The sequence below is a fragment of the Myodes glareolus genome, chromosome 18 (assembly GCF_982192425.1).
Source record: "Myodes glareolus chromosome 18, mMyoGla1.1, whole genome shotgun sequence".
Taxonomy (NCBI): domain Eukaryota; kingdom Metazoa; phylum Chordata; class Mammalia; order Rodentia; family Cricetidae; genus Myodes; species Myodes glareolus.
Window position 1 is genome coordinate 29,716,640 of NC_142043.1, and position 26,549 is coordinate 29,743,188.

Sequence of the window (26,549 nt, forward strand, 5' to 3'; positions counted from 1 at the left end):
AGAAGGAGGTAGAAGAGGAGGAAGATAAAAGGAGCTGGGACAGAAGAGGAAGGGTGTTGTAGAGGAAGGTGGCGGTGTTGTAGAGGAAGGACCAAAGCAGCCACTGAATAACTCTGCAAAGATCAGTACCCCACTTATGCAAACACAAAGGGATGAAAAGATACCTAGTAACAACTAGTTACTACATGGTGCAAACCATTCCTCAGGCTTCAGAGAGTAGGACAAGAACCAGAAGTGTGTATTTAAAAAAAAAAACAAACCTCCATTTCCATGTTACCCTTAATTTCTCTAACAGAGCATCTGACTTGGGGTAATCACCTTACTGGCCACGAGAAAAAGAAAATACAGAAATTTGATCGTTTTTGGGGAACACAAGAACATCTCTGCAAAGTATAAGAGATCAGAAGCACCTTTGAAAATGAGAACAAAGGAAGACTTTGACTACTCTGTTTCTATTAAACAGAGGCAATTTGAGATCAGAACAGTAACCTTAAACCAACTATACTAGCATAGCATGTACTCAGAGAGCCTGCTGCTTGTCCTGATTTTCAAGTTTAGCCAGCATTGCTTTGTATTCGCCATGAAAGGTTAACTGACATTCTATGTGCTAAAATTTAACTGAAAAATAATGTTGCCATTACAAACTGAGGGTGAGAATTCCTCTTCTGACCGGTAAAGTTGTACATAGATAAGACATATGTAAATTAAGAGATAACAACTTATATTTGTTTTCTCATACCCATAGGCTTGACTGCTAGGAAAGATTCACTTAAAAGTCTTATCTTCAGACTACAGGATATCTATTTCAGAACTTCTGTGCGAACCAGTAACAGAAGGAAGGCTCTGGCGCAATTATACAGGATTTACAAGGCCCACGGAAAGTTTCATCTGCGGTGCAGTCAATCCGCTGGGAAGTTCTCTGACAGCCTTTGCAGAGACAGGGAGGGTCCATTTCTTCTTCTTCCACTAAAACTGGCCTGGTTTGCACTAATACCTTCCATAAATAAAGTTTAGCACAACGGGCTCCCTGAGACTTGCATGCGGAGTCAGAAGCCTCACGGCTTCTTCTTCGGTCTTCTCAGAGGAGTTGCCCTCTGGCCTCTTCCTCTTGAGATAACAATGCAGTGAGAACAGGCAGGTGTGGGGTTCTCGTAGCCCCGCCCACATACCGCCATCCAGGGTTCTCCAGTATCAGTCCAGCACAGTCCACGGCAGTGTGAGCGGCTTTCCGAGCTGCCCGAGAACATCCTTAGCCTCTTGCACCGTAAGCAGAACAGAATGGCTGTGTCAACACTAAATACATGGTTGTTCGTTACACCTCAGATTTAGTCTGGCTTTGACTGGACTGCTCTGACAACCCTGTCACAGCAGGCTTTGAGTGTTGAAGCTATGGGTCTGCAAGGGCTGGAGAAGCCCATTTGAGGACTTGCAATACACAAGTGGTGTAATTATGGGTAGCCCTATGACATCAAGGTGAACTGTTAATGATTTTGTTGCTTAGTGACGAATCTCCTTAAGCTTCTGTTTTATGTCTTCATCACATCTAGCAGAGAAGAATTACATAACGTTCCTTTATCTGCACTCTGCACTCGATCTGAGTTATGTCAGACGGAAAGAGCTGGCATTCTACCTACTTGAACTTTGCTACCCACTCGCTGCCCTTTCCCCCTTCCTGGGAAAGGCTGCTCTGATTACAACATTCCCCAGATTTCAGTGGCCTCTGCTCTTGGTTCCTTCTGGGGCACTCTGTTCTGAGCATGACCTGTTGGCATTGAAGTGTGTGTGTGTGTGTGTGTGAAAAATCCTGTTATTTTTTTTAAAGTTAGTTTCACATATTTAATTTTAAGTTAGTATAAAAAACAACTGCTTACTGAATTCTCTTCTGCTTAAAACATTTTTGACTCTCCATTCTTGTTGGGGGGTTAATTACCATTAGCCCAAATGTTAGAAATGTGTTCCTGACCTGTTGTTTAACACTCACACAATTATATTAATACATACTCACACATCAATAATAAATAAGAGATATAAACAGCAAAAAATGACTTTTACAATTTTTTTCTGCTTTTGATTAATTGCTAAATAAAAAATATTACTTTTATTTTTGAGATTATAGTATCATTATGTCATTTCCTGTTCCTTCCTTGAGACCCTTCTATTTTCTAGTTTACATTAATTGTTGCTACATATATGTATATGTGTAAACATATATATGTCTAAATATAGCCTACTCAGTCTGTGTAATGGTATTTGTATGTATGTTTTCAGGGCTGGCCATCTGGTGTTGGACAACCAGTTGGTGTGTCTTCCCTGGGAAGATTACTTTTCCCACTCTCAGCATTCCTTAGTTCTTTCTTAAGGCCTCCTGGACTTCCCTGTCCACACTGCCATGTCTATTGCTGTTATTCTTGTTCATCTCACATTTGGGCCATCATGCTGGTGACACTTGATAAGTGCAATTTCTGACATTGCTAGGAGACCCAGTCCCACAGCAAACTTCTTGATTCCTGGCTCTTACAATCTTTCTGCTCCCTCTAATGTTCCCTGAGCATTAGCTGCGGTTATTTTGTTGAGGGATCAGTTTTGTACAACTTACACACTTTCTTATAAAAATGACAAAGGGGCTAATATTTAGGAGTCAGAAGATTTTTACCCCAAATCTAACTTTGATGGAAGAATCACACAATGTGACATTTGTCTAACTTACACATTGTCACATGACACCTACCGGCAGCTACATTACAGCATCTTCTTTTGATGTTACCAGAGCCTTCCAGTTTGGCCCAGCAATGACTACTTTGTGCTTTCTCCCCAACTGGAAAACCAAGTGTGGCTGTCATTTATTATCATTTTACATATACCTACTCATATTTTAAGCATCAGTTAAGTGGTTAAGAGTACTTGCTGCTCTTACAGATGACTGGTATTCAATTCCCAGTTTCTACACTGCAGTTAACAACCATCTGTAACTGAAGTTCCAGGCATTCAATGCCATTTTCTTGTTCCTACGGGCATTACATGCATGTGGTATACATATACACATGCAAGAAAGTGCTTATACACATAAATCAAATAATAAATAAAATTTAAAAATTAGACAAGAGAAAGTGCAATTAAAAAACATTCTTACCACAACCAATCAAAAGGTAGACTTGTGGAACCCAGTCTCAGTGGATACATTCTTTTGGAGGTCAGAAGTAGGCATCAGTTGGTGCTGGGGAATTGTTTATATTCTGCCAATCATGTTTTAAATAAACGCTGATTGGCCAGACAGGAAGTATATGTGGGTCAACCAGACAGGAAGTAGAGGCGGGACAATGAAAACAGAAGCATTCTGGGAAGCAGAAAGCTCCCTTTCCAGTTCTGCTCAGATCACCGAAGAAGCAAGATGTGAGCTGCCCTGCTGAGAAAGGTACCGAGCCATGTGGCTCACATAGATAAGAATAATGGGTTGATATCAGTTATAAGAGATAGCAAGAAGCCTGAGCTAATGGGCCAATCAATTTATATATAATGCAGACTCTCTGTGTGATTCTTTAGGGCTTGTGGGAACTGGACAGGACAGAAACCCCAACAAGCAGGCCTTCATGTTACATCAGCTCCATTGGATCTTGAGTTACAGGTGGTTGTCAGCTGCCTGATGTGGGTTGTTAGAATCAAACTTGGTCCCCTGGAAGAATAGTATGTGCTCTTAATGTGTTGGGGACCAACCTCGACAAATTACCTTTTGAAAGACCTGGATAAATCCAGACCCCTCTAGCAGAAAAAAATAGAGCCAAAAATCTAAGAAGGGAGAGAAGAATCAAAAATCTAGATTAACCAGTTCAGTGACTCCTTCAGGAACTAGCTGAAGATAAAGTTAGATTATAATCTTGAGAAACAGTGAGTTACCCCTTTGTGATTATCACTGGTATTTTTGAAATTTTTCAAAGATCACTGGTTTTTTGGAATTTTCCAATGACGCCCTCTGTACCCCCTTTGAATGGTTTCTTCCCTTAAATACTCCTTCTCCCAGCTACTCGGGGTCGAACTCTCTACCCCTGCGTGGGAAATGAATTTCAGCCCCAGTGCACTGGTTCTTGTCCTTGTCAATAAACCTCATGTGATTGCAGCAAGGACAGTCTCTTGTGAATTCCTGGGGGATTGTGTTATCCCAAGACTTGAGTGAGAGTCTTCCCGCTCTGGAGGTCTTTCACTTTCTCCAGAGTGGAGGCATGGGAATTTAGAAATATAGTAATTTTCCGTGTTTAATTTCCAACAGGTTAATATACCCATGACCCCAAAAAGTAGAAGTAAAACAAAAGACTGCATTAACATATTAATTGAAAGTCACAGGCTACATTCATCACGCTGTGCCCCAGACTCTTGCTCTAGACCAAACACTCTGTAGGCAAACCACTCCCTGGGTGGAATCCCAAGTTATTTCCATAAAGGGAACTGGAACTTAGTTGGACCCTTAGACTTTTGTTTTAGGTAGGAACCAACTACTTCCCTATTTCAGGAACACAAGGTCTGACAACTAGCCACACCTGTTGACAACAGCCTTGATAGAGCAGACCTCTCTGATTTATAACTAGGTGGGACCTTTCTTTGAGGTAGAAACAAAATAACCTTGCATGAACTAGAAACAGGTCCCAAACTCTCTGACCTTTGGCTTCTTTGGGTCTCCACATTAATGAGCAAGTCATCTTGCTGCCCCCACCCCCATCCCCATGCCACTACACTATAATGGGCAGAAATGTTCAAATCTTCAAAAGCTAACTTGGAATTGCATATAATTTTTTGGGGGGCAGGCGGGAGGAAGAAGAGGCTGCTCCTGAAAAAGTAAGACATACCTCTATAGTTTAGTCTTCTGGTGGAATTTGTACTCTCCAAGGAACTTTCAACAGAGTCAGCTGAAACAGGAAGGTGGCTTTGCCTGCATCACCTCAGCTGAAGCCTGTCAGGCACCATTAAAGCACAGTCCATTTTGTGGTGAAGAAACTTGGGATCTGATAACATTTTCCTCATGCCATGTCTCACTTCTGCTTTCAAATAAATTCCGAGCTAGCATATATCCAAGGCTGATTCAGTCAAGTGCAGGTTGAAGGAGCTGGGGTTGGGATGGAAATGCCTTGGAAAGAGAACTGAAATCTGGTTTAGTCAAGGAGCGCTAGGATTGATATGTATGTGCACCATCAAAAGCTGCAAAAGAACGTACATTCACAATTCAAGGACCTGAATCAGAAAGGTTGCTGAATCTGTGGCTGCAGCATAGGGCGCAAGCCTGAAGATTGAGAAGCCCTTCCCTGAGTTAGAGTTAGAGAGAGAGAGAGAGACAGAATATAATCCTAGAAACAACTGGAGTGCTGGTTCTGTGAGGGCTCTTCCCCCCTTCCCCCGTGGGTACAGAGCTATCTTTCTTTGTCTTCACTCGGCAGAGAAAGAACATACCTTTGCTATTGCTCTCATTATAAGGGTGCTAATCTCCCCGTGGAGGCTTCCACTCTCAAGAATTTAGCTAAGGCTAATTACCTCTGCTAGGTCTTCTGTCCAAGCAGCACCACAGCGGGGAATAGAGCATCAGCCAGGGAATTCGATGACTTAGGTCAGTTGGTAACAGTTGAGGAGTGGGCGTGCTGCCTTAGTGACACTCAAGGGAGCACTGCCCCACCCGTGGTGCCCGTTTTTTGTTGTTCGTCTTGTTGTTCACTAGGTATAACTACAGTGTCAGGAGAGTTCACAGTGACACCAACACTCCTGCCTGCTCCCCCTCCCCAAGAGACAGACAAACCCTTTAAGGTTTGCAATTTATTGCTTATCAGAGCAAGGAAATAGATGTGGATAAACATCTCCAGTAAACTACGGAAATTCATGCTTCCAGAACTTTCCACATTAATTTTTTTTTTTTCAGGTTAAAATAAAAATGTTTACTGTGCATCTCCCAGAGAGCATAAGTGAATCTTGGCTCTGGGTGGCTCTCAGTGGTAGAGCACTTGGCTACTCAATATGAGGCCCAATACTACAAGGAAGAATTAGATTTTCAGTAGTTTAATAGAGAAAACCATTTTGTGGCTCACTGTGCCTTGAGTAGGTAGTCTTGTCCCATTAACTTTATTCTGGACATTTTTATCTTTACTGTCAATTTCTAACAGTTATCTAGCATTGTTTCCCACAGTCTGGCCTGGGTTCTAGTAAGGATTGCTTAGAACTTTCCCTACCTGATTCTTTTGACGTTTATCACCAAAGTCTAAGAATGTAATCAGCGCAGAGCAATAGTCTTTCCTTCCTTCAGAACACATTTAGACTTCTGAAGGCAGCAGCCAAGGTTGTCCTAGCTCCAGCCTCCATGATCAGCTCAGGAACATTCTCTCTAGACTCATCATTGTATTAATAATACTGGTGAAAATAATAGGTCCCATCATAAAAGGACTGAAGTGCCATATCTAACACACGAGCCCACTTGAGAATACATTCTAGAATATTTTAAAAAGTAAAACCTGTGCCGCTAATTCTTACAGATGAAATAGGATCCCCTAAAATATACATTGGAATCACCAACTTCGAATATGCATTTATTGGTAGACAGAACCTTTAAAGGGCAATTAAATATAAAAGAGATGATAAAGATTGGGCCCTACTTCAAGAGAACTTGTGTCTCTAGAAGAAGAAAAACCAGGGACAAGTGTGCAGAAGCAAGGTCCTCTGAGGACAGAGGCAGAGTGATCATCTGTTGGCTGAGAGTGGCCTCCGGAGAACCCAGACGTAGGGCACCTTGATGCTGGATTTCCAGCCTTCGGGACTCTGACATAACACATTGCGGTTGTCTTAATGACCAAGTACATGCTTGTTTATCATGGCCGTTCTGTAAACTAAGATGTGAGTTGTGTTCTCTTCCTGCTGTGAGTTCTAGGAAACTCAGAACCAAATGTGAAGTCCACGCTAATTCCACACATGTTCCATCTCCCCACAATCCCTGTATTTTCATCTTTCTTTTGTGACTCACTTCTTTCTCTTTCAATTTTATTAGGTTATTATTTGTTTTTATTGTTTGCGGCTTCAAAGCCTTTGTAGGAAAGAAGCAGGACACAATGAAATAAATAACAACCTGAAGGAATGCTTTATAGTTACAGGGTCTCTTATTTCAGGTACACCTTTCCAGTTTGCTGTAATGGTTCTTTTTTATTTCTAGACTCTTTAATGTTGGAGTGCTGCAGGGCTCAACCCTCAGACATTCACTTTTCCTTATGTCAGCTCAATTCTTGTTTGATCTCAGACAGACTTATGACTTTATTGTTTAGCTGTGAAGTGTGTGTATGTTGTATGTGGATATACTGGAATCTATCTATCTATCTATCTATCTATCTATCTATCTATCTATCTATCTATCTATCTGTCTATCTATCTATCTATCATCTATCTATCATGTATGTATGTATGTACATATGCATATATTAGCCATTTATCCATCCATCCATCCATCCATCCATCCATCATCTATCAATTGTAAGCTTTCTTCCAATCTCTTTACATGTGATAGTTAGGAATCTCATATTTAGCATGTCTTAAAGGCAACCATAAGTCCAAACTCTTCCTTCTCACCCTCGGAAAACACACACTGTCTTGGACTTCTTAACTCAGTAAACATCAATCCTGTACTTACGGATACTTGAGTCTAAAAAGTTGGAGCTATTTCTGAACTTCTGTGATTTCCCATTTGTCAGAAGCTTCATTGCCTTCTTCATCAAGATATTTCTAAGAGTTGAGCAATTTTAGGCATCTTCTTGCCACAGCACTGGAGACCACCCTCACTTATCCCTTTGTTATTGTCTACAAAGCGACCTTCTGCTTCCATGTTTTTTCCTCATGTGAACCATTGTCTACGGTGGCCAGAACACTCCACAAAAAGGCAAGTCAGATCAGGTTACCTCTTTGCTCAACCTGTGGGGGTTTCCATCACATTAAAAGGTAGTTCTTACAATGGCCTGCGAAGCACAATACAATCCAACTGTGTTTACTCCTTTGACCCCACCAAGTTTTCTTTGTCTCTCATCTATCCAGATGCAATGATTTATGTTTCCTGCTTCTTCTGCTTGTGTCAGAAAGTAGTCTCCTCCAGGATATCAACAGACTCATTCTTATCTTCAAGACTCTATTATTTTATTAATCAAGATATCCTTATTCGAGAAACTTACCTTGTAGTGTTTGGCACAACGTCAACAACTGGATGTCTTTAAAAACACAAATATTATAACTGAATGTATATTACAACAAAATCTGAAACTCAACCTAAATTCTTGATAATTTGTTCATCATTTTTAAGATGTCAATCACTTAATAATAAACTAGGTCCCGATTTGTTGTATTCGATTTCCTGGTGTAAATGCTCTTTCCATGGCCAGTCCCTACATACTAAAATGCCCCAAAAAGAGATATGAAGAATAGGCATGCCATGGCAGAACATCCTTTGTGCAGCATTTTCACCGTGTAGACAGAGCTATGTGAAACCATAAGGGAACAGACATGTACGTGTGTACAATGTAGTAAGACAAGTAAGTTTTTATTAAAAATCACATTTATTTATTTTGCGTGTATAAGTCTACATGACACTTAGAAAAGAACTTGTCCAAGTCATTTTCCTCCTTTTATCACATGTATTTAGAGACTGAACACACATTGTCAGGCTTGGTGGCGAGCTCTTTTGCCAGCTCAGCTATCTTACTGACCCCAATTAAGAAGTTTGAATTCTTTTAAACTTTTGCTTGAATCAAAATTGCTGTAGTTTAGGTCTGTTATATCTACAAAAGGCCTTTACATTGAACATGTGGGCCCCAGCCTGTGGGAGGAACTTTCAGGATTGCAGCCTCATAAAAGGATGTTAAGTCACTGGCAATATGTCCAAGGAGAGTACATTGGGACCGTATCCTTCTTTCCTCTTTTCTTTGTGATTTGGCAGCCATCAGGTGAGAAACCTTGCCCTGCTGTCTACTCACTACATGACATTCTGCTTTGTCATGGGCCTAAAGCAGTAGTTTCAACTGATCATGAACTGAAACCTCTGAAGCTAACCTTTCCTCTATGTAGATACAAGTTATAGGAAACCACAGAGCACAGATGCAGTGGAATATCTTTAAAGTAGTAAGACAATTAAAATTTTATTTTAAAAATTATATTTATTTTAATTGTTATTTTAAACAAAACAAACCTCTCTCATTTCCTCCTCCTCCTCCTCCTCTCCCTCTCTTTCTCTCTCTCTTTTCCAAGACAGGGTTTTCTGTGTAGCCGTGGCTGTCCTGGAACTCTCTTTGTAGACCAGGCTGATCTCGGACTCTCAGAGATACACCTGCCTTTGCCTCCCAAGTGCTGGGATTAAAAGGCGTGCACCACCACCGTTATCACTCAATTATTTTAGTTCTCTTATCATAGTAATAGCAAGCTTACTAACACAAAGACGGCGGTTTATATGATTCATAGGACAGAAACATGAGATCAACAGTTAAGAGCACTTGCTGTTCTTTTAGAGGACCCACGTGTGGTTCTTAGCATTCGCACCAGATGGTTCACAATCATCTTTAACCTCAGGGGATAGAAACCCTTTTCTGGCTTCTGTGGCACTGTACTGATGTAAAACTTCACCCTACACACACACACACACACACACACACACACACACACACCACCCTCCCATAAATATATTACATGCAAAGATAAAATACATTTTTAAAAGTTTGTGTAATTCAATTTTTAGTGATGACCATGTATACCACTGGCCTCTTAATTGATCATTCAGTGTAAAATAGTTTATTTTATATTGCATTTACCTTGCTATATTTATTCCACTAGTCCCTAAAACTACATATTATATATGTATTATAGTTTTAATATATCATGTACAAGCCCAGGTCTAAGCAACATTTTTAGTGACAGACAAAATGACCAAATGGTCTTACCTCAGTGAGTATACAAACACACCCATATATTCTCATGTACATAGTATTTTTTCACCATAATTTAAACTTAGTGAGGCTAGGTATTTGCTATTTTGTTCGCCATCAAACCAGTTGACCTAGGAATGTGGCTTGTACATCATTTAAATGTTTACTTATTGAAGAAATAATTGAGTTGATTAATCTTTTGTACAAAGTGACTGATCTATAGAGAAGGAACACACCAGGAATCAGGACAGCATCTCTGTCAAAAGTCCTCACAGACACCAGACTAGCTTATCTCAGTTTGAGAGCTCGCTTGTTAAGGAGGAGCATTTTACTTTTGCTCCCATTTTGCGTACCGGAAACAGCACAGGCCTTCCCAGTGACATACAGTGGTCAAGGAACAAGGCCAGGGTTCATATCTTGTCTTTCGGTTCTGTAAATCCTCTTTAAGAAACAGCCTAGCTTTAAAAAGTTATTGAAAATTTCCAAATGGCATAAAATTGACACACAGAAAATGAACCCTGAATGTCTACTATCAGCCTTCAATAATTATCAACTTCATTTGTTTTTATCTATACTCACTTTTCTAGTTCAGTTATTTTGTAGCAAATCTAAATCTGTCTCTCTCCAAAGTACTTCTTTTAGTCTTGTTTCTATTATTTTGGTCTCTGAATCAAACACCAAATCAAATGGTTCCTACTCTACAAAGCAGTCATAGCAATTTTTAATTAAATGAGGCATGGTATTTGAAACACGTTGTTAAAGCCTCCTATAAAGTTTGGACTTTCAAGTCCTATGTCAATACCCGCATTCTACTATTGAAGCAACTAAAGGTCTCTGTGTCATTGTCTACTTTGGTTGGGTACATGCAAGCATGGCTGTTTTCACCAGGAACATGCTTCATGACATGAGTTTTTATGGTTAGCCATCACATGAAATGTCTAAGCTTTTGCAAGACGGTCAAGTCTAGAGAGCAAACAAAGTATTACAATTTTTAAAAAGTATATTTTTAGTTGTAAGGAGGAAATATCAGCTGTGCATGGTCCAGTATTTGGGAGGCGGAATTATTTTCTAACACTAGGTGCACACCCTGAGTAAAGTGAGATTTTCTTTTTTCTTTTCGAGACGAGGGTTTCTCTATGACTTTGGAGCCAGTCTTGGAACTAGCTCTTGTAGATAGATTCGCCTGCCTCTGCCTCCAAAGTGCTGGGATTAAAGGCGTGAACCACTGCCCGGTTTGAGATCCTTATTTTTAAGTACCTCAAAACTTACTGGGCAATATGAATATATAGATACTCTCAAAGAGGAGATGATGAGAATCATATATACATACTTATGAAAAATTCATTAAAACATGGCTGGTCTTAGGAATAGGAGCATCCTAGGTTGATGGAACCTCATAAAAAATAAGAGTTTGAATTAGATTAAGAAGTTAGATTCTATGACAGAAGTTAGTGCAGACCTCCACTATGATCTTCTTTAAGTAGGAAACATTCGTCCAAACAATGATGGCAGGATATTAGCATGTAGTTATATCATATTTAATATATGTCAAACTTAAGACAGATGATTAAAATGTATCAGTACATTTGATCCTCTCAACAATTACAAAATAACAATATGACTGCTATGCCTACCTGGAAGATAGATGATTAGGAATACTGAGATATTTAAAAAAATTGTTAACATTATATAACTAGAAGAGGGAGTCTGTGATTTGAACCTGGGTGTCTAGTTTCAGAGTCTGGCTTCTGCAACTAGGGTGTCTCTGCTCCTAGAAAGAAAGCAGTCACTGCAACAGCTGTCCTCCAAACACCCAGACTCACCGTGTTTCCTTCACAATTCTCAGTTTTGGAAAAAACATCCATGAAATCAATGACTCAATTAGCTGCCTATAATTTTCCCTAAGATATAACTGAACATAAATCTGTATTTACCGCCAGGCAGTGGTGGCACGCACCTTTAATCCCAGCACTCAGGAGGCAGAGACTGGAGGGTCTTTGGGAGTTCAAGGCCAGTCTGGTCTTCAAAGGGAGTTCCAGGACAGGCTCCAAAGAAACCCTGTCTTGAAAAACAAACAAACAAAAATTCTGATTGAACAAAGTAAGAAATGTATTTATATGTATTTTGTTCTATCTGCTATATTGCTGGACATGTGGAATTATGATCCAGACAGGAGAAACATAAATAAATCGTTAAGATATGAAAATTTGCAGAGTTAAATATCAAGGTGAAAGGCTGCACCAGATCCAGAGCAGGAAATGGGTGATCAGCAGAACAGGAAATGTCGGGTCACGTCTAGACAGGTAAACAGGTGGACAGTCAGACAGTCAGACTGTGTGACCAGCAGGATGCTGAGTCAAGTCTGAGAGTTTACAACCTTAACTGCACTCATTAGGTCTCAGGTGATAGGCTGGTGTAGGACTGTGTTAGGTGTTCGTCATTTTATGGGAACTAGGTGAGTGTGCTGGCTAGTTTTACGTCAACTTGATGCAAACTAGAGTCATCTGAAAGGACCCTCAACTGAGAAAACGCCTCAATTAGATTTGGCTGTAGGCATTTTCTTACTTTGTGATTGATGGGGAGGGTCCAGCCCATTGTGAGTGGTGCCATCCATGGGTGGGTGGTCCTGGCTTCTATAAGAAAGCAGGTTGAGCAAGCCATGGAAAGCAAGCCAGTAAGCAGCGCTCCTCCAGGGCCTGTGTATCAGCCCCTGCCTCCAGGATCTCGTCCTGCTTGAGTTCCTGTCCTGACTTCCTTCATATGGACAGCAATGTGGAAGTGTAAGCCAAAAATAAACCATTTTCTCCTGAACTTGCTTTAGGTCATGGGGTTTCATCACAGCAATAGTAATTCTAACGCGAACAGTGAGGGAGTACAGCATTTCCTCAGTTTGGTGTGTAGGATACGTTTTTGGGCCTGGTTTCCCTGATATGGTTTAGATATGCTCATGTGTCCCTGAAGTTTTAATTCTTCCCCAATAAACTTATAGTGTGTCTCCCTTTATAAACCCAGGGATAAATAATGTGTCAGTCTGGACAGTGGCGCTTAACAGATGGTACAGTGTCCGGGTCCACCTAGAGGTCAGCAATCCTACTCCTTCAAGACGGAGTCAAAAGCTGCTCATAAATTAGAATCTCTCTGGGCAACGAGCAACATGAAGGAAAAAAGGAAGCAACAAACCTCTGCCCTGTGTGCTACGGCATAACTTAGATCAGGACATGGCCTCATCTCCTCATTGTAGAACTGTGTAGGAGAGAAGTTTGAAGTGAAGTATTTAGGCAATAAAGCTCTGGAAACAAAAACAGGATCTAGGGTTCTGTGTCTGTAAATGGTATTAGTTCTGGATGTTCCCAGGACTTATTTTCTGACACGAGGTACATACCTTGAGTCAGATGAGATTCTTGTTTTTAAGTGCCTAGTAGCTCACAGGGTGATACGAATACGTAGATACTCTACATCTAAACAAAGGGATAGTGAAGTTTAAAAGGTGCTATATTAGCAGAGTAAAAGACTTCTCTGCCTCAGAGTATCTGAGCAGGTTTATCTAATTTGAAAAGATCTGATGAAGAAGAAGGGAGCGAGAGAGGGAGAAAAGGGAGGAGGAGAGCAAGGAGAGATATGGGTACAAAGGAAAGAAAGGGGAATGCCTAATAGCAGTCAGTTGGATAAAGGAGAAAAAGATTTATGAATTTATTAACATCAAATGTGTAAATTACACATGCAGATATTCTGCCTCCATAATTAGGGCTCCCTTGAGTACATCCTGACCTTCTTGCACAGAAGAGCTGACCTTAGGGCCAGGACTGTTTATTCTCGGATTCAAACAGGTCTGGGCACATCTTGTGAAGTGCCTTGTGTTCACTGAGAGTCTATTCTCTGGATGCTGAGGAGGCTGCTGTGATGTTTAAGAAACAGCTTGTTTGGGGAATAAATCACAGTACAGAGGTCAAATCTCTAGACTTAGGGAGATCAGATTTCATTAGTCATTCATGCTTTCTTTTCGCCAGCATGTTTTTAGTAGCAAGGAGTGCGTGTGTGTATGCATGTGTGTGTGTATGCATGTGTGTGTGTGTGTGTGTGTGTGTGTGTGTGTGTGTTTAGATCACACTATGCTCTGCTCTAGGTTACTCCATACTGTTTAAAACATAGGTTTTCAGACTCCACCTTACCTGGACAGACTCTATTTTACAAGCAGCTATTGACTTCATTTTGAGGGACGAGGATATTGCATGGGAATATGAATAGCAGCATAGGTCTGCCACCACCCATGCAATACAAGCTGATAAAAGGTTTCTTCCTGGGAGTGTAAAGACGGTCATCTATAAATCTATATGAGGCACATAGGCATATTAAAATCGTATCAGGGAAATTAGGTCCAAGGACTTAGAGGACATGCCAGACTGGGGAACGGAATAGTGCTGTGGGACAATGGTTTATACCCTGTCAATTGTATTTTAATAAAACGCTGATTGACCAGTAGCCAGGCAGGAAGTAGAGGTGGGGTGACAAGAACAAGAGAATTCTGGGAAGAGGAAAGATTGGTCTGCAGTCGTTACCCAGCCACAGAAGAAGCAAGATGTGACTGCCTCACCAATAAAAAGGTACCAAGTCACATGGCTAACTCAAACAAGAATAATGGGCTAATGTAAGTTATAAGAATTTGTTAATAAGAAGTATGAGCTACTAGGCCAGTCAGTTTATAACTAATGTAGACCTGTTTGTGATTTCTTTGGGACTTAACAGTCACAGGACCGGGCGGAACAGAAAACCTCAGTCAACAGCATAGCTCCTTCTCTTGTCCTAAGAGATGGATCCTTAACACTGCAATGGTACAACACCATACTAGCCTATCTTCTGATAGCTGGTGTGTCTTTAAGGATAGCAGGACTGTGTCATCAAGAAACAGAGAATCTCAACTGTTTCTGGGGCTTCGGCTTATTTTGGTGCCCTGCTGTTGGCGTGGCCTACTTGACTTGCTGTCTCTGTTATCTGTTCACCCAACCGGACATGTACCTACCACCTCTTACTCCAACCAGGTTCTGCCTTCTCTTCTCTCAAGCTGATTGCGTCTTTGCTCTGAATCACTGCTCTCCCACGGCCTGTGCTTCACAGCAACGGCTTCTCGACTGCTCTGGGTTTGTTTCCTTATTAATGCAGTCTCTACTTAACTACTCTCAGCCCAGTTTGCACAGCTCTCAAACCCTATTGTATTCATTCTGCAAACCACTTCTACACAAATATATGTACTGCATGTTACATAATATGGGAGTTAATATTAGTAATTAGGGCTGGACCGGAAGAACCTGCATCTGTCTTAGCCAGCTTGCCTGGGTAGGAAGGATTGTCTGGCAAATTGCTGCTCTTGAAACTGCTACACCTTGTGAGCTGATTGTTAGTCTATACAGTCTGACATTATGGAAAGCATTATGGAAAGACACAAACATGTTTGTCTATATTTCTGGCGAATCATAGTTATGACATTATGTGTGTATGCCCATAATGAGGTATATATTATGAGGTACCCGCAGTGTCTCTCTTGATCACTTTCTACTTTAGTTTTGAATTAGCATCTTCCTCTCTGAACCCAGACTTCATCAGTTGGCTAGACAGGTTGGCCAGGGAGCCCCTGGCATTTAACTCTCTATTGTTCTAGTGCGGGCATCACAGGCACACGCTGACATGCCAGGCTTTTTATGTAGATTCTGGAGCTCTGTGCTATGGTATAAATGTTTACAAAGCAAGTTATTTACCCACTGAGACGTCTCCCTAACCTTGGTAGTGAGGAGTTTTGAAAGCCATATATTTAATTTAAGAATAAAGTATTGACTTTCTAGTCTTCAAAAAATGAAAGATACAATTTTCACAAAACATAGAACACAATTTAACATTTGGCATGGAGGTTCTGTTAGTATAGCTAATTTTATGCAAATCTAAATCTCTCTTAGCAATATGGATGGGACTGGAGCACAGGATGGTAGAGGAAATGAGGCAGACACAGGCAGGCAAATACCACACACTTCTCACTCTTATGTGGAAGCTAAGAAGGTTGATGCTCCAGAACAGAATAGAATAGTGATCCCTAGAGCAGAAGAAGGGTGGGCAAGGAACAAATAGAATGAGGCGGACTAAAGAGTACTTTCTTAATTACCTTTCCCCTTGCTGTCACAAAACACTCTGACCAAAGCGAGAGACAGAAGAAAGGGGTTATGCTTGCTCATTGTTCAAAGTCGCAGTTCTTCGTGGTGGGTTTCACAATTAAGAAACAGAGAGATGTGAAATCTTACAATTTCTTTCTTTCTTTCTTTTTTTCTATAGCCCAGAATCATATCTCAGGTAATGGTGACATCCATAGTGGGCAGATCTTCCAATCTTACTTAACTTAGTCGAGATAACCCCAACAGGCATACACAGAAACCTGTTGCATACAAATCTGCCAGTATGCAACCCTACTGAAAACATTCCAATAATCTTTCAAAAAAACTTAAGACGATTATGCCCAAAGATAATGTTGCATCAGACACAGCAGCAATTTTTGAATTATAACTCTTCATCTATATTAAATGAGAGTTCTTCTAAATCAACCTGGAACATTTTTTTCACACTTTAATATTTTTAAACTGGCACAAAGTAATTGAATATATTTTTAGAGTATGGTGTGATAATTTGATATGTATAAAGGTACAATGATCAAATAATGGAACTTTAAGATCCTCTCTCCAATTATAATTATTATCACACTACTGTGGCAGGCATCAAAAGTTTCTCCCATTGTCTACCTGTCCCTTTTATTCTTCTGGTACCTGTGATTGTTAATGTCAATTGATGACTTGGTGCCATCGAGAAGCACAGGTTCCAATGGGAGAGGATCACCAGGAATGGACCAGGACAGAACAGGGAAAGTGACCTGAGTCCTGGGAAAGACAATTGCCATTTTAACAGTGGAAATGGATGGAGTAAAAGCTCCCTTCTAACAGGAAAGAACAAGGCTACGGCAGATACTACTGAGTATGGAGAAGTATAAGGGTTGGCATGTGGCAACAGAATTGCACGTCAAGGTTCTGAGGTGTTGATTATAACTCAAGGATGCAGACATCTCTTTGATTTCTCTGTGTGTCATTTCAGTAGCAGCATATGCAGGCTACTGGCGAAGGAAGGAAGAAAGCTTATTTTCTTTCAGTCAGTAAATCATGCTGTGTTTTTTTGGTTGACACTCAAGAAAGACAATAGAGCTAAATATAAATATAATATAAATATAAATAAGTGGATTTCAGCAGTTGGAGGATTAAATAAAATGTAGAGAATTTAAATCTTCCATTTAAACGCAGAATCAAAGTGAGGATTCTGGTGTGGAAAAGGCCCAGGAGACAGGATCAATCATTATTGCACAAGGAAGGCTGTGCACTCAGAGAATTGGAACTTGGTCACCAAATCCCTGAATTGCAGCATGATTAGATAATTAATAAAGCTTTCCCACATTATTTTAAAATAAAGAAAGGGAAGGCCTGCTTTATAAAACAAGGTAACCGAGCTTGATGTCGTATGTCTGTGATGCCAGAAGTCAGCAACAGGATGCCAGAAGTTCAAGGTCATCCTCACAGTTAGAGGTCAATGTGAGACCTTGTCTCAAAAGGGGAGGGCGGCAGAACTATATCGAATTAATCCTGAATTAACTAGTTGTAAATCTAGTGTAAAATTTAAAATTCAGAATTGTGCTTGTCAATTTATAACATACCTGGCGAAACACGTGGGCAGCTAGAGTATTTCCAAAGATTTCCATATTAACACTCACAGAACAACAAGCATGGTCACTCCTGGTGGCAGGAAGGTATGTTTTTTTTTCATCTTTTGAGAGCACAGAAATTCTTTGACATTTTAAGAAGGCAGTGACTAAATTTTCGCACATGAATCCTTGTTTCTGATTTCCATTTTAGGTCAGCTTCAAGGGGTGGTATGTATAATTTAAAAAGCACTGTTGATGTCGTGAATTGTAATTGTTAGGACCCGGGACGAAGGCCTGGGCTCTTAGATGGCACCAGTCTCTGGTGTTCTCTATGGCTGCCTCTAGCAGCCCCATCGGCTTTGCTGTCGGAGAGCAACTTGTTAACTAGATGTTGATGTGCTATTTCGTACTGTGAATAAACAGAAGCCCTCACATAACATTAATACCCTAGCATGAGCTTTGCAGGAAAGCCAGCCTAATTAGTCTCTTCTAGCAAAAGTATTTGAAAAATTTTCCATTGCTCAACACCATCCCATAATGGAAAACACACTGCATGGGAAGTATGTGTAAATATTTGAGTCGAGTTAAACTGATTTCAGTGTCACAACCTATCAATTATTAACACTTCAAAAACATATACCTGGCTCGATGTCGCCAAGGTACACTCTCTCTCTGAAGACTTTCAGACTCTCCTCAGAACTGAGCAGGTCCCCCGTGAACACTTAGTCTAATCTTTTATTGTCACAGGTGACAAAACAGAGACTAGGAATGTCTGGGGGACTTTCAGTCCCAGAGTCTCAGTTGGTTCCCAAAGCAGAGACCTTCGGCTTCCTTCTAAGCAAGAGACTATTCTGAGTTACTGCACACCTCTTGCTTTGCGGGACGTGGACCAGAATGCAGTGCCATTGCCAGAGCTGTAGCAACGTGAATGAAACGTCTAAAATACACAGGCACAGATATTTGCTTCTAAGGATGCTTTATGTGGTCCTTTCCCAACATAAAATTATAGCTTCCACTGGAAGACAGAGGCTTAAGGACTATCACTTAGTTCTAGGCCAATCTACGCTATAGATAGACATCCATTCTCAAAAATTAAAGCCAGTGCTGGGTATGGCAGCTCATGCCTATAGTCCCAATACTTGGGAAGCAGAGGTGTGACGATTACTGTGAATTGTAAGGCAGCCTGAGCTACACACTGATTTCCAGGTCAAACTGGTCTATATAGCAAGACCTTATATTCAGGTAGAGATAGAAAGTGAAAAACTCCCAACTTAAGCCAATAGGAGCCAAATCAAGTCAAATCCCCCAATCATTTTAGTGTCTAGAGGGAGGAAGTGTGGAGGTTTGGCTTGATGTTACAATATGTTACCATTACTATGATGTGGGGTTTAGGAACCTTTAAAACTTTAGATAGCAAACAGCCTAAATTATTCAATTTCTAGCATAAATATATATGCCACACACACACATATATTTTAAAAAACAAATATGCATGTATTAGACGATGAATTTAGTCTAGAAAACCTAGTCGCTCTTGGCCTTAGTGCCTGCCATCTTCCTTGAAGCTCCTGTGCCATGAGAGCGAAGTGGAGGAAGAAGAGAATGCACAGGCTCAAGCGCAAGAGAAGAAAGATGAGGCAGAGGTCCAAGTAAACTAGCCTGTCCACCCATGAAGGCCGAAGGAGCAGAAGTAAGGGATGCTGGAGGCCGGGACGCTGGTACAAGGTCGACTGTGCTACTGTCGGTATAAGTCTCTGGATCCTGAACCTCGCCATCTGCTCGCAGAGACCACCTGAGAGACTGACTGTTGTCATGACAACCAAACAGTCCGCTGGCCCTTTGTCTTGGACCTATGGCATTCTGGGCTAGTTCTGTTCTCACTGTGGCCAAGTGTAACTTGTGTACAATGAACCATCTTTCTCGCTGTCTCAGCTGAAGAACCAAAAAACAAATAAACAAACAAAAAAACCAGTCAACCTAAGTCTTTGGCCACGTAGGGTCAAAGTCATAACCTTTAGGCATTTGTAATATCCCAGAGTATCACACATATTCTAGCTGGCAGGTTGAGAGAGGAGAGGGGCCAAGGCGTGAGTGGTACTCATTTGTGGAGGGAGGCTCTGGCTTTGCAGTAAACACTTAGGTTAAAGGATGCTTTGCCTTTGTTCAGGTAGAGTAGCTGTAAGGTAACCTGGGTAAACATTCAGGATCTCCGTGGGCTCCTGTTAGAAATGTTGACTTAGGGTAAGGACCACAGAGGGCATCCCTAGCCTCTTCAGAGATGCTCACTGCAGTGTGGGACTGTAGTTATTTCTCCCCTTCTCTCTTTCACCAACAGTTCCAGCTTCTTTGCTTTTTAGCCAGTGCTACAGTTGAGGGCTCACCATGTTCTCGATCTCTGAGGATCACAGACAACTGGGTTGATAGTGCACAGCCCACACAGCAGGACTCCACCATAGGATGGTCTGACACACTGAGGGCAGTGAGCGTGATCAGAGGGTGCTGTTCCCAGTCTCACCCTCTTCTACGACACAAGCTAGTCCCTGACTTTGACTCATGCTACTGGCGGAGATGTTGTGGCTTACTGCCTTAAGGTGTAAAAATACTTCTAGCTCAGAGCTTGGCTGGGTGCTTTTTATCTGCTGTATCTAAATTATTAAGTAAATTAAAGCAGAAATGGATAGGAGGAAAACACATATACAAGTGTGGTTCAAGAGCGGTATCTATACAATAGTGATAAGGGATCTTTCGTTCTTTCTCTCCCTTCCCTTAAGAACCAGTTCATCGAAATTGCAAATATTTCAATCAATAGTTCAGTTTTCCACATGCAGCTTTTTAAAGCCTTGGGCTATGGATATGGGTTAGTTGAAAAAGCACCTGCTGTGCAGGCCTGACTGTCTGGATGTAAATTCTCACAATCCATGTAAAAAGACAGCACACATACAGGCATCTACGATCCCAGAGCTGGTACTGGGATGTGAAGATAGGAGGACCCACAGAAACCCCCAGGCCAACTAGCTTGGTCTATGAAACAGAAACCTAAGAAAAGGCCTTGCCTCAAATAAGGTGAAAAGTGACAACCCACATGCAAGGTTTTCTTCTGACCTCAACACATGCACTGTGACGTGCACATGCCAAACACATGTGTACACACATTGCACACACATGATCTTTTTGTAAAGTCTTATTGGGTGGTATGGTGACAATGGCAAGCAAGAAATGCAACTTAATTTTTGGTACTTCATATGGTAAATAACAAAAATTAGCATGGACAAATCTTGAAATTATGTTGGGAAGTAGCATGAATAAGCCTTAGAGGTCTGGAAACCAGCTCTTGGGGAGGCATCACCAGGCAGGAGAAATGTGCTGTTTTCTCACATGTAATTGGGGCTAATAATAGGACCAAGTTCATAGAGTTGCTCTGAGAATTAAATACAATGACATATGCTGGTAATAACAGAAATCAGTTGTGAGGCAAATACTTTAAGAATTTGACACAGTTATATTAACACCAGATGGATCCATTACCAGGGAGAAAGAGGGACCTAATACATCTACAAAGTTTTCAATTCATATGGAAATTTAAAAGCTTAATACATATGTACTTAAAGACAGAGCTTCCAAATAATCAGAAGACACCAAAAGGAGAAAGAGGCAGATCTCTAACCTGCTTTCTTTGTAATGAACAGGTTGGTGGCAAGTCAGTAAGAATTCAGCATAAAGCCATAATAACAGTGTTGAAAACCACTTACCCACTAACTGGGGCCATAGTTCAGTGGTTCTCACCTGGTATGCAGAGGGCCACAACAGCAATAATAAAATCCCAACCTGACAAAATATGTTGCATCGATTGAAATAGAAGCAACGCATGACATGTACAGCTACATTACTAGTGGAAAATTTATAGCATCAAATGCTTGTGGTAGGAAAGAAGACAGCTCACATTAACAATTCAAAGTTCAATATTTAAAAACTAGAACATAAGAGCCCAAAGTAAGCACACAATTCAATGATAAAAATAAGAGGAGAAATCGATGAAGTAGAAAGCAGAAAATATATCCCCAGATTGTGCCATTATTTCTTTGCAAAGATCAATAAATTTGATAAGCCTGAAGATTAAAAGGCGGGGTGGGAGTGGAGTGGGGGAAATAAAGGGAGGGTTATAGCAATATGATGAAATAAGGAAAACCACCTCAATAGATAGTTCTTAAAAATGGATTTAAAAAAGGGGACTGTGGGATGGTTCGGTTGGTAAAGAGCTTTCTCTGCAAGCATAAAGACCAGCATTTGGATCCTCAGCCATGTGACTGGCAGAGGAGGCAAAGAGAGATCTTGGGGGAATCACTGTCAGGCCAGTCGAGCTGAAACAGTGAGCTCCAGTTTCAGTGAGATACCCTATCACAAAATTAACAGACAAATAAATAACACAGAATGTTACCAATGACGACAGGAGATTCGTAGTGTGTGTGTGTGCACGCGCACACCCACCCACCCACACACACACACCCCATACCACACTCATGCACAGTCACCCCAAAGAAAGGCTATGTATAATTTTATTCCAATAAATTTAAAAGTTACACAAGCTATTAAGATGCCTTTGAAGTCACAAACTACAAAAGTTTGCCCAAGAGGAGACAGGCAACTTGACCAGCCTATTAACACCCGTGAGAGTCAGCAAAGCGTGTTCCCATAAAGAAAACCCCAAACCTGGATGGTGTGCCCAGTGAGGCCACCGCCAGGCATGTGATCTGAGGAGACTGACCACTTCTGCACAGACTTCAGAAAGTCAAAGAGGGATCGTGTCTGAACTCATTTGGGCATTAGAAGCAAAACAGAACCAAACAAAAAGCCCAAATGCCAACAGTTCTTCTGAACACTTATGCAAAAATCCTTAACCAAACACTACAGTGCAAACACATCACAAGCAGTGAGTTTATCTCTTGAATCCAAGTTTAATTTAAGAACTGTAGAGCTATCACAGTTATCCATCAAATTGATCTATGGCTGTCTTAGCCGATGTAGTGTGTGTGTGTGTGTGTGTGTGTGTGTGTGTGTGTGTGTGTGCGTGCGCATACATGCACACATATTTCTTTGAATGTTACTTTTTATGCCCTTTTCTCTTTACACTTTTACTTTTATTTTTGTTTCACAGGGACACATTTCGGTGAACCACTTGTGTGTCTGATATTCACAGAAGCCAGAAGACAACATTGGATTCCCTGGAACTGAAGTTACAGATGGTTGTGAACTGCCACGTGGGTGCCGGGAATCAAACCCAGATCTTCTGCAGGAGCAAAAATGCTCTAAAGCACTGAGGCATTTCTCCAGTCTCTAATTGCCTTTTAAAAAAATTCTTTTTTTTTTTCCTAAATGTGGTGGCACATGCCTTTAATCTCAGGACTTGGGCAAAAGTGAGATCTCAGAGTTTGAGTTCTGAGTCTCCATCAAAGAGTTCGAGGACAGCCATGTTTACATAGAAAGATCTTGTCTAAACAAAATAAAACAGCAACAAATCAAAATGAATCAAAAAGTAAATTTATTTTAACCACGAATATATTTCAAGCAATAGCATTAGACTTACAAAAAAAGGGCACTAACCTTCCCTTTTGGCTTGCCTTACACTTAATTCTTGTATTCCTAATAGCAACCGATTCTGTTAGATGCTCCTGTTATTTACCTTCATGTGTACAGACACTTGCTAACGTTTTACAGCAGAAGTAGTTTTTAAGTTGTATTTCCCGTTTCTTACAGGGGAACTTCATTCTCTCCGCACTGACCTGAGTGCCCATTCAGAGAATGGGTTTCTGCACACCTCCCATTGTTGGGAAAAGGTAACGTCACTTTCAGTTCTGTCTATAGTGTGTTTATGCCAGGGTTGGTAATGAGTTCATGCTGTACACACCTGCAGGTCTTCTCAGAGTTAATTTTGTTCTTGTGGTTTTTCTATGATCCAACTACTAATTCCCCTTTAACATTTTGTATAGACTGCAAACGTCAGGCCTGAATAGGCTCAGAGGTCAGGGATTTTGTCTTTTTGATTCAGTTTGGACAGTTGGTTTCTTGGAGGTCTGAGCAACTGCCATCTTGAATTTCTAACTCCAGATGTTTCCTTCTATTTTCTTTTTTAAAATTTTCTGTGATGTGTTTCTTCTTTTTTTCTCAGATGGCTCACTTATTCTCTGTTGTTTTGGTAGGTTTTTCCACTTTAAATTTCATAGTTGTCAATTTATAGGTATCAGGAGTTCAAGGCAATGTAAAATTAGACTTCTACTTGCATGTATTAGAGTCCAGTGATTAGACTAATATACCAAATTTGACAACTGAGTTGACTAGTTTTATGCCAATTGCACACAAGCTAGAGTCATATGGGAAGGGACTCTTCATTGAGAAAATGTCTCCATAAGATCCCACTGTAGGGCATTTTCTTAATTAGTGGTTGATGTAGACAGGTCCAACCTATTGTGGGTGGCGCTGTTCCTGGGGTGGTGGTATTAGATTGTGTAAGAAAGCAGGCTGAACAAGCCAGGAAGCAGCACTCCTCTTTGCTCTCTGTGTCAGCTCCTGCCCCCGGGGTTCCTGCTCTGCTTTAGTTCCTGCCTTAACTTCTCTCAGTAAACTGTATATGACCCCGGGTCTGTAAGCCTCCTCAAACTGTTTTTTGTTATGAGCTTTCTTCTATCTCACCAGCTAGCTCCCAAATAATGACCTAGAGACCTCCCGTCAATCACGAAGTTTCAGCATATAGCTCAGACTTGTTCCCAATCAGCTTCCACAACTCAAATTAACCCATTTATATTAATCTATGCTCTTTCTTGTGGCATTGCCTTTCTTCCATCTTGTGCCTCCTGTTTCCTCTCTGTGTCTTCTGGCATCTCAATTCCTCCTCTTCTTCCTTTTGCTCTCCAGAAGTCCTGCCTACACCTCCTGCCTAGCTATGGGCGGTTCAGCTTTTTATTATACTAATCTTGGCAAATACATCTTCACACAGTGTACAAATGTCCCACAACAACTTTTGGTCATGGCTTTTAATCACAGCAACAGAATCCTATCTACAGTAACAGTAGCCTAGAAAGTTGCCCCTGTGGTTCATGCCTAAAATCTCTTAAAACACTTCAACTCCTCCATGGAACCTACAGTAAATTAGGAGGAAAGTCAGGGAGATTTAGATACATGCTAAATGTTAGTTTTTCAAATAGTCTGCACCGTTCATTCTCCGATACAGGATTTTAAGACGTCCAGTCTTCCTCTTTGTACACAGCGAGCCTTTTATGCCTTCTTTTTCTCAGTACAGCAAAATTACTTAGGACATTGTGAAATAAAAGCGAGATGTAATCATCTATGTCGGCACAGTGTCTTCTCTGTAGAAAGTCTTTGAATGGACTGTTGTTGGTAATTGGAAAGTGTCTTTCTGAAATGGGGCTTTTCCAGCCAAGGTAATATTGTAATCAAAGAGGCTCTTAGCGAACTGTGAAAAGTCCAAGGATTGTGGCTCACTAGAGTCTTTCTTGTAGAATGGCATCTAAGTTTTACTGGATGGTCGAGTCGGATTTCTCGTGTTGCCTATGGATACAGGCCATCACTGGACTCTATATAGCTAGAGCATTCGTTCACTTGGAATTGGCGTTTGTAATGCGATTCTAGGAGGGAGCTCCTTGAAGACTTCTCAAAGGTTAAAGATATAAATAATAAATAAATAAATTGATGGAAAATTAACTTTACTGTTTACAGTTTCTAAATGTGCTAAAAATATACTGAAAAATGAATAAGATGCCAGAAATCATTTGACCTGTAAAGGCCATTAATATAAATGAACAGACAAATCGAGTTAAGAATAATATAAGTATTGCACTTAACTGGATAGTAAATTTCACTAGATGTAACTTCTCATGTTTACATTGTAGTCGGAGTTCTGATCACTCGGTCCACACCCTACGCTGAGACCCAGAACATAAACAGAAGGACTCCTCTGAGTGTTCACGGTCCACATGAAAAAGCCAGAGCTTTGCTGGCAGTAGAGACAGCCAGCCTTCCTGCTTAGCAGATACTCACAACTGTTTATCATAACAGAAAGGCGGCTTTATTAGGCAAAGTCTGCTTGCCGCTATTAAACGGAAAAAAATTGAAACCTGCTGAGCTTCGTCTTCTTCAGTATACTGGGTTTTTCTTGGATCAAATAAACCCTATGACGCCATTTTAAAATTCATCATTAATTGAGAAGCCCCAAAGTATGTTAGAGATGGGCCAGAACCAGTAATGTAGATAACGACTTTCATAACCGAAGGCAATTTATGCACTGAACAAGCATTTTCTCAGGTCCATGCCATGCACTCCAAGCTTTCTAAGAAGATGGAGCAGTGGACAAAATCCTCGTCTTTGTGAAAACTGTGCTGTGTCATCGCAGAAAGAGGCTGCAATAGACACAGTAAGCAAATTGGTGTAATGTCAGGAACCAGGGCATAGTAGGAGCAAAAAGACGAGGGTAAAAGGACACAGAAGCAACACTGGGGTGAGCGTAGTTCTTGTTTGCTCTTCTGATGTAGGTGGGTCTTCTGTATTTCTGCTGCTTTCATTGCTTAATTAATAAAGAAACTGCTTGGCCTGATAGGTCAGAACATAGGTGGGTGGAGTAGACAGAACAGAATGCTGGGAAGAAGGCAATGAGGCAGGCGCATGAAGCTCTGGTCCAAGATGGATGTAGGTTAGAATCTTTCCGGTAAGCCACCACCTCATGGTGCTACACAGATTGTTAGAAATGGGTTAGATCAATATGTAAGAGTTAGCCAATAAGGGGCTGGAGATAATGGGCCAGGCAGTGTTTAAAAGAATACAGTTTCCATGTAATTATTTTGGGTGTAAACTAGCCGGGATCCTGGGATCCAGGCAGAAATACAGCCCGCCGCTCCTTCTGCAACAAG

General features: G+C 40.9%; 1 long non-coding RNA gene across 1 annotated transcript in view; it reads left to right on the forward strand.

Moving 5' to 3' along the window:
• Positions 1-23,470, forward strand: part of LOC146890752 (uncharacterized) — a 57,948-nt gene extending 34,478 nt beyond the window's left edge. Inside the window, exons 2-3 of the long non-coding RNA XR_014998446.1 lie at positions 22,787-22,889; positions 23,386-23,470. This is a non-coding gene — a long non-coding RNA (uncharacterized LOC146890752). The remainder of the gene's footprint in view (positions 1-22,786; positions 22,890-23,385) is intronic.
• The last annotated feature ends 3,079 nt before the right edge of the window (positions 23,471-26,549 follow it).